Source organism: Salvelinus namaycush, chromosome 1 (genome assembly GCF_016432855.1).
Source record: "Salvelinus namaycush isolate Seneca chromosome 1, SaNama_1.0, whole genome shotgun sequence".
Lineage (NCBI taxonomy): Eukaryota > Metazoa > Chordata > Actinopteri > Salmoniformes > Salmonidae > Salvelinus > Salvelinus namaycush.
Genome location: NC_052307.1, coordinates 64,279,175 through 64,287,520, shown reverse-complemented (window position 1 = coordinate 64,287,520; position 8,346 = coordinate 64,279,175). Strand labels below are relative to the sequence as shown.

The 8,346-nt window shown below is 37.7% G+C and overlaps 1 long non-coding RNA gene across 1 annotated transcript; it reads left to right on the top strand.

Moving 5' to 3' along the window:
* The first annotated feature begins 7,569 nt into the window (after positions 1–7,569).
* On the top strand, positions 7,570–7,993 carry LOC120056171. The gene is made up of 3 exons (XR_005477766.1): positions 7,570–7,666; positions 7,762–7,860; positions 7,966–7,993. It is a non-coding gene; the product is annotated as an uncharacterized LOC120056171 (long non-coding RNA).
* The last annotated feature ends 353 nt before the right edge of the window (positions 7,994–8,346 follow it).

Here is an 8,346-nt window from a genome sequence, read left to right as displayed (position 1 = left end):
AAGTTAAACTTCGAGGCTGTTGACTGAGCAGCCTAACCAAACAATCCATAAATGGAAAATTCGTCTTTAGCCCTCAGCCAATAGGAGCGGGATCTGGACGCGTCACTCCAGAGGGAATCCCACCAGATGATTTTGGGCTCGTTGGAGAACGCATTTGCTGTGGGTAGAAAGTGTTGCGCAATCAAATCAGACAAATAAGAGCTTTGAATTTAATAATAATTTATTCCGAAAGAGGACCATATTGTACAAGCATTATACACTTTATGATACTTTTAGATCACTCCTGTGATAGCTTTTACAAATATATATTTTTTATCTTTTTGGTTGAATTTGTGTTTGAAATTCACTGCTCGACTGGGGGACTTTACAGATAATTGTATGTGTGGGATACAGAGATGAGGTAGTCATTACATTTTTTGAAACGCTATTATTGCACATGCAATTTATTAGAGTCCATGCACATTTTTCCTCCTGAAATTATTTAGGCTTGCCATGACAAAGGGGTTAAATACTTATTGACTCAAGGTGTTTCAGCTTTTCATTTTGAATTTGTTTGTAAAAAATGTAAAACACATAATTCCACTTTGACATTATGGGGTATTGTGTGTAGGCCAGTGACAAATAAATTCTTAATTTAATCCATTTTAAATTCAGGCTATAACACAACAAAATGTGGGAAAAGTCAAGGGGTGTGAATACTTTCTAAAGGCACTGTAATTAACATAACCCAAATAACAACCATGTGAATGAATGTTACAGTATTACATTTAAAAATGTCTCATGTGACAGATGTAAACAACTGTGTGATCACAAATATCTGGAGTAGTGGGATGAAGACAAAGCACTCATTGTTCACTGTGTCAAATATAGAAAGAGTTCACCCAGGCTGTATCACAACCGGCCGTGATTGGGAGTCCCATAGGGCGGTGCAGAACTGGCCCAGTGTCGTCTGGGTTTGGCCTTGTAGGCCGTCATAGTAAATAAGAATTTGTTCTTAACTGACTTGCCTAGTCAAATAAAGGTTAAATTAAAACAAAAATTATATATATATGTATATATATACGATTGCAAAAAATCTGTTTCTCACAGCCAAATTCAAAATGTAATTTGGTTGATTGGATATCTGTAATGTTTTGACAAGTCAACTCTGTCAACTCCAACTCCATCATGTGTCAGCTCACCACATCTACTGTCACCAATATGTAGCACACACAAATGATGACATCTCCTGTGCACCAGATCTTTAACTGGGCACAGTTTGGATGTGGAGTGAGGCAGGGAGGGAGCAGATGTAACCTGTGGGTGTAATGTAGTTGTAACCTGTCTGACAGGCCTAACAATGGCATGCAGGGCTTGCATGCTGCCCATGACAATCTGTATCAGGTTATGCTGCTGCCATGAACACCAACTGATTTGATTTCAAACATCTGTAGAACGTGTGTGTGTGTGTATGTCAGTGGCATAGCGCAGTTCGAGCAAGACACCCCAACCAAAATAACAATAATTTGGCCACACCTTATTTGGATAGTCCCAAATAGATGATCTACAGATGGTCATACTATCAAAAAACTACTGTATATGTTGGTAAGCAAGTGCTTGCTAAGGTTGCAGTTTGGGTTAGTTTTAGAATAAGGTTTAGGCTAAGCGTTAGGGTTAGGGTTATGGCTAGGGTTAAGTTTAGGGTTAGGATAAAGGTTAAGGTTAGTGGATAGTTAGTTGAAATGTTGTTGAAAGTTATTGTGGGTGGCAGGTAGCTTAGTGGTTGGTCCAGGAACTGAAAGATTGCTGGTTCGAATCCCTGAGCCGACGAGGAAACAAATCTGCTGAGGTGCCCTTGAGCATTGACTAAAATGAAATTGAACATTCACAAACCATCTACTTGGAATTATCCAAATAAAGTATGAAACAAACCTTTTTCTTTTTGCCATGAGGCAGAGAGAAAAATGTGCAGTTTTATAACTAATCTCTTGCTATTTTACAAATTTTGCCATGAGGCTAAGAGAAAATGTTACTGTTTTGGAGCTAATTTCCTTGTATTCTACACATTTGTCCATGAGGTTTATGAGATGTTCATATGTTTGTTATCTGGGGGTCCGCGCTCCGGGGGCACCCCAATCCAAAGGCTTGTGGGACCCCGCCTTGCTCGGGCAGCAGGGGTGTGTGCTGCACCAGTGGTGTATGTGTGTGTGAGAAAAATGTAATTTTGATATTCAAAGATTTGGAGAGTCTAATAATGGTTAAAATATAATATGAACATTAATCGTTGATGAAGAGTTACAGATGCACGGCAAAGCCAGTAAAAACAGGTAAGTAGGGACATCTGCAGGGCAAAAGCTCTAAACACAAACATTGGCCAGAGAGGAACTTCAGGCTGCAAAAGGATCACTGGGGAAAGGGTGATTTAGATTTTTTCCTTACTTACCTTGAGATACTTTGAATTACTTCTATTTAACGTCCAATAACAAATGTTTTAGTCATATCTGCAGCACATTGGAGTAGTAAGTAATCATATAGATATGAATATTCCTATGCAGATTATTATAATGGGCCGAATTTTGAGACGTCATGCATAAATATGTGTAGTATGAACTCTTCAAAAACTAGTTTCTTTTTCAATTAAATGTAAAGAACAGCAAAATAGTTGGGAGTTCTCTAAACTGTACCACACTGACATACACTATACAGTGCCTTCGGAAAGTATTTAGACCCCTTGACTTTTTCCATATTTTGCTATCTTACAGCCTTATTCTAAAATGTATTAAATTGTTGTTTTTCCCCTCATCAATCTACACACAATACCACATTTTTTTTTCTTTTTTCTAATTTAACCCCAAAAGGTTAAATGAAAAAAAATATAGATAATTCATCAGACCAGAGAATATTGTCATGTGCCTTTTACTGAGGAGTGGCTTCCGTCTGGTCACTCTACCATAAAGGCCTGATTGGTGGAGTACTGCAGAGATGGTTGTCCTTCTGGAAGTTTCTCCCATCTCCACAGAGGAACTCTAGAGCTCTGTCAGAGTGACCATTGGGCTCTTAATAATGATGGAGGCCACTGTGTTCTTGGGGACCTTCAATGCTGCAGACATTTTTTGGTACCCTTCCCCAGATCTGTGCCTCGACATAATCCTGTCTCAGAGCTCTGCTGCAAATTCCTTCGACCTCATGGCTTGGTTTTTGCTCTGACATGCACTGTCAACTGTGGGACCTTATATAGACAGGGCCCACAGTTGCTGCTGCTAAGCTTTCCAGTAAAGCAATAAAAACAAGTAAGCATCGCAGAAGAAAAGTGCTCAAAATAGCCCACGGTAACATAATGTAGCTTAAGAAACAAGGTTCATGAAGTCAATAATTTGCTAATAGCAGATGAAATTCATATTCTGACTATATCTGAAACTCACTTAGAAAATACCTTTGATGATACAGTGGTAGCAATACAAGGTTATAACATTTACAGAAAATATAGAAATTCCAATGTTGGAGATGTTGCTGTTTATATTCAGAACCACATTCCTGTAAAGATTAGAGAGAATCTCATGTTAAATATTGTTGAAGTAATATGCTTCATCTGCCTCACCTGAACACCATTCTGGTGGGAAGCTGCTATAGACCACCAAGTGCTAATAGTCAGTATCTGGATAACATGTGTGAAATGCTTTGTAATGTATGTGATATCAACAGAGAGGTATATTTTCTAGGTGATTTAAATATTGACTGGTTTTCATCAAGCTGCCCACTCAAGAAAAAGCTTCAAACTGTAACCAGTGACTTATCAGTCAACCAACCAGGGTAGTTACCAACAGCACAGGAATTAAATAATTAACATTTATTGATCATATCTTTACTAATGCTGCAGAAATTTGCTTCAAATAAAATAAAATAAAATACAATTTTATTGGTCACATACATATGACTAGCAGATGTTATTACTGTCACGTTCCTGACCTGTTTTCTCTTGTTTTTGTATGTGTTTAGTTGGTCAGGGCGTGAGTTGGGGTGGGCATTCTATGTTTTGTGTTTCTATGTTTAGGTCAGTGGTAATTAACCTTATATGGTTCTCAATCAGGGACAGGTGTTTGACGTTTCCTCTGATTGAGAACCATATAAAGGTAGGCTGTTCACACTGTTTGTTTGTGGGTGGTTGTCTCCTGTGTCCGTATTTGTTACCACACGGGACTGTATCGTTTGTTTGTAGTCTGTTCCTGTTCGTGAGTTCTTCGTGTATTTATGTAAGTTCCATGTTCAGGTCTGTCTACGTCGTTTTGTTATTTTGGTATCATTTCAAGTGTTTATCGTATTTCGTCTGGATTTAATAAATCATTATGTATTCAACATACGCTGCGCTTTGGTCCAATCCCTACTCCTCCTCTTCTTCCGAAGAGGAGGAGGACAGCCGTTACAATTACGAGTGTAGCGAAATGCTTATGCTTCTAGATCTGACATTGCAGCAGTATCTAACAGGTAATATCTAACAATTCCACAAAACCTAATACACACAATCTAGTAAAGGAATGGGATGAGAATATATAAGTACAAAATATATGGATGAGCAGTGACAGAGCGGCTAAGATGCAATAGATAGTAAAGAATGGATACTGAAGGATACAGTATTCAGTATATATATATGAGATGAATAATGCGAGATATGTAAACATTCTTAAAGTGGAATTATTAAAGTGACTAGTGTTCCATTTATTAAAGCAGTATCCGGATCCATTGGATGTAATGAGCACAATATAGTAGCCATATCTAGGAAAACCAAAGATCCAAATGCTGGGCCTAATATAGTGTATAAGAGGTCATACAATAAGTTTTGTAGTGATTCCTATGTTGTGTATGTAAAGAATATTTGTTGGTCCGTGGTGTGTAATGAGGAGCAAACAGACACTGCACTTGACACATCTATGAAATTGCTTATTCCAGTTACTAATAAGCATGGACCCATTAAGAAAATGACTGTAAAAACTGTTAAATCCCTGTGGATTGATGAGGAATTGAAAAATGGTATGGTTGAGAGGGATGAGGCAAAAGGAATGGCAAATAAGTCTGGCTGCACAACCGATTGGCAAATGTATTGCAAATTGAGAAATCATGTGACTAAACTGAATAAAAAGAAGAAACTACACAATGAAACAAAGATAAATGAAATAAAGAATGATAGTAAAAAGCTTTGGTGCACCTTAAATTACATTTTGTGGAAAAAAGAAAACTCATAATTCATTGAATCAGATGGCTCATTCATCACAAAACCAACTAATATTGCCAACTACTTTAATGATTTTTTCATTGGCAATATTTTGCAAATGTAGCCATGACATGCCAGCAACAAACGCTGACACTACACATCCAAGTATATCTGACCAAATTATGAAAGACAAGCATTGTGATTTTGAGTTCCATAATGTGAGTGTGGAAGAGGTGAAAAAATTGTTGTTGTCTATCAACAATGACAAGCCACCGAGGTCTGACAACTTGGATGGAAAATTACTGAGGATACTAGCGGACAATATTGCCACTCCTATTTGCCATATTTTCAATTTAAGCCTACTAGAATGTGTGTGCCCCCAGGCTTGGAGGGAAGCAAAAGTCATTCCGCTACCTAAGAATAGCAAAGCCCCCTTTACTGGCTCAAATAGCCGACCAATCAGCCTGTTACCAACCCTTAGTAAACTTTTGGAAACAAATATGTTTGATCAGATACAATGCAATTTTACAGTAAACAAATTGACAACAAACGTTTAGCATGCTTATAGGAAAGGACATTCAACAAGCACAGCACTTACACAAATGACTGCTGATTGGCAGAGAGATATTGATGATACAAATATTGTGGGGGATGTTTTTTTAGACTTCAGTGCGGCTATTGACATTATCGATCATAGTCTGCTGCTGGAAAAACGTATGTGTTTTGGCTTTACACCACCTGCTATATTGTGGATAAAGAGTTACCTGTCTAACGGAAAACAGAGGGTCCATACAGAAATTATTTGTCGAGATCAGTGTGGAAGAACTTGACTGGCCTGCACAGAGCCCTGACCTCAACCCCATCGAAAACAGTTGGGATGAATTGGAACACCGACTGCGAGCCAGGCCTAATCGCCAACATCAGTGCCTGACCTCTTCAAATCAAATTGTATTTGTAGACCTTACAGTGAAATGCTAACTTACAAGGCCTTAACCAACAATGCAGTTGTAAGAAAAATACATGTTAAGTAAAAAATTGATAAAAATAAGAAATAAAATAAAAATAACAAGTAATTAAAGAGCAGCAGAATGGAAGCAAGTCCCTGCAGCAATGTTCCAAGATCTAGTGGAAAGCCTTCCGAGAAGAGTGGAGGCTGTTGTAGCAGCAAAGGGGTGACCAACTCCATATTAATGGCCATGATTTTGTTATGTTGTTTGAGATTTTCGATGAGCAGGTGTACACATACTTTTGTTAATATAGTGTATATCATACACACACCACAAACATCCTCTTTTCATTAATTCCTTCCTGTGATATTCTGCTCTGTTTCCTCATTCTGTGAATCAGGAACAAAACAGCTTTGTAATCTAAGTTAAATGATCATGGATATGCTATCTATCTTCATGGTGATGACTCTCGTAGGAAAATGTCAAGGTCGGTAACTATTTTTATCAACAGTTTAAGACTTGAATAATAGGGTTTGTGAGTGTACAATCGAGGAGCTTGATTCTAACTTTGGAAACCTTTTTCTCTCTCAAAGGGAACACTTATCTAAATTATCAAGAGAAAGAGGAAGCTATATCCCTACAATGCGAAGAGAGAATTTGGCAACTTGATCTAGATGAAGACAACATAGTGGATTGCACTTTTAATTGCAGTCTTTGTGACAATGACAAGAAATGTGACCGAGATTTGATGTGCAATATTACAGCATTTGAACTAGAAAAACCCCCCTGCAAAAACAGTATCAAACATTGTTTAAATATGAAATTGGAGAAACACGTCACTGTGATACCTTTCCATCAAATGACCAATACTTATTCCCCTTTAAACCTTCAAAAGATCAGGTGGAATCATTTATTGTGGCATTTGTTGAACCAGAGGGTAAGTTCACATTTCCTAACTTTCACAATTTCTAAATGATATACAACCCACATTACAGTATACTGTACAATATATTGTATATAGACATATATCTGTTTATGAAAATATTTAACATCAAATTATGTTCTGTTTCTGTAGTGGTGATATGCTGCCCTGGTGTGGAAACTAAAACGTCTGTTACCAAACAGCATGGAGAATCAGTCAACCTTGCACGTAATTTCACAGTAGCCAAAGATTACTCGAGCTTTCCATTTTCAGTGTATTGGATCAAAACCATCAGTGGCAACAGTAGCACATGTCTTTATTCTTATTCTTATGATAGTCATGTAGAATTATATGACCACCATTGTCTCATTGATGAGGCAATGCTGAAACGAAGGTCAAATACTGCATCTAAACCCCTAACATACCCTATCTTTCATAACCTTAAGATCAGCAATGCCACATATTGAGACAGCGGACAGTATGTTTGTGCCTTACAGGTGCTTAAGAATAGAAAAGGGCACTGGAAGGTAATAACTAATGTCACAGTCACTGTGAATGGAGAATTCAACAACCACACCAACAGGAATGACACAGCCCCGTTATATACTCCTGGTGAGTCACAGTATATTGTTGTTACTAATACATAAAATGATCATGAATAATACCTAATTGATCTTCATTCTGAATGCTTTGTGTTTTATTAAAAGGGGATCCTTACATACCACTGTATGTAGTGGGAGCCTTGTTCTTCTCCTGCCTGTTTGTTACTGTCATTGTCATGATGAAAAATACCAAGATTTCGCAAGGTGAGTAAAAACCCACATACTGTATGCTCTATCATCAGGTATGTATTTAAAAAAAAAATCATATAATGTTATTGACATGGGCTTTCTGTTTCTTTCTTCCTCCAGCAGAATCTCACACTCTGAGAATGAAAAGGTATTTCATTATTTGAAAAGAACATTTCCGATAGCCATTAATTAATTACATGTTGCTGATATGGAATTTTATAATAATAAATACTTTATTTAATCATTGCAGAGAACAAGATGGAGAGGAGACACTTAACTCAGACTGTAAGTTGGCATATTATTTCCGTAAAAGGAATTTCTAGTACTGACAGATTTTCAAACCCATCTAACCCCACTGCTTCCTCTTTCTGGGTGTAGGCTCCCCATATGCTGAGGGCAGAGGAGAGGATGAGGGGCTCTTCTCACTTCTGAAGCTGACTGAAGTGAGAGATCCTGTGACTGCACAGAACGGAGCTGAAGAACATGCTGCTGTTGCTGTTG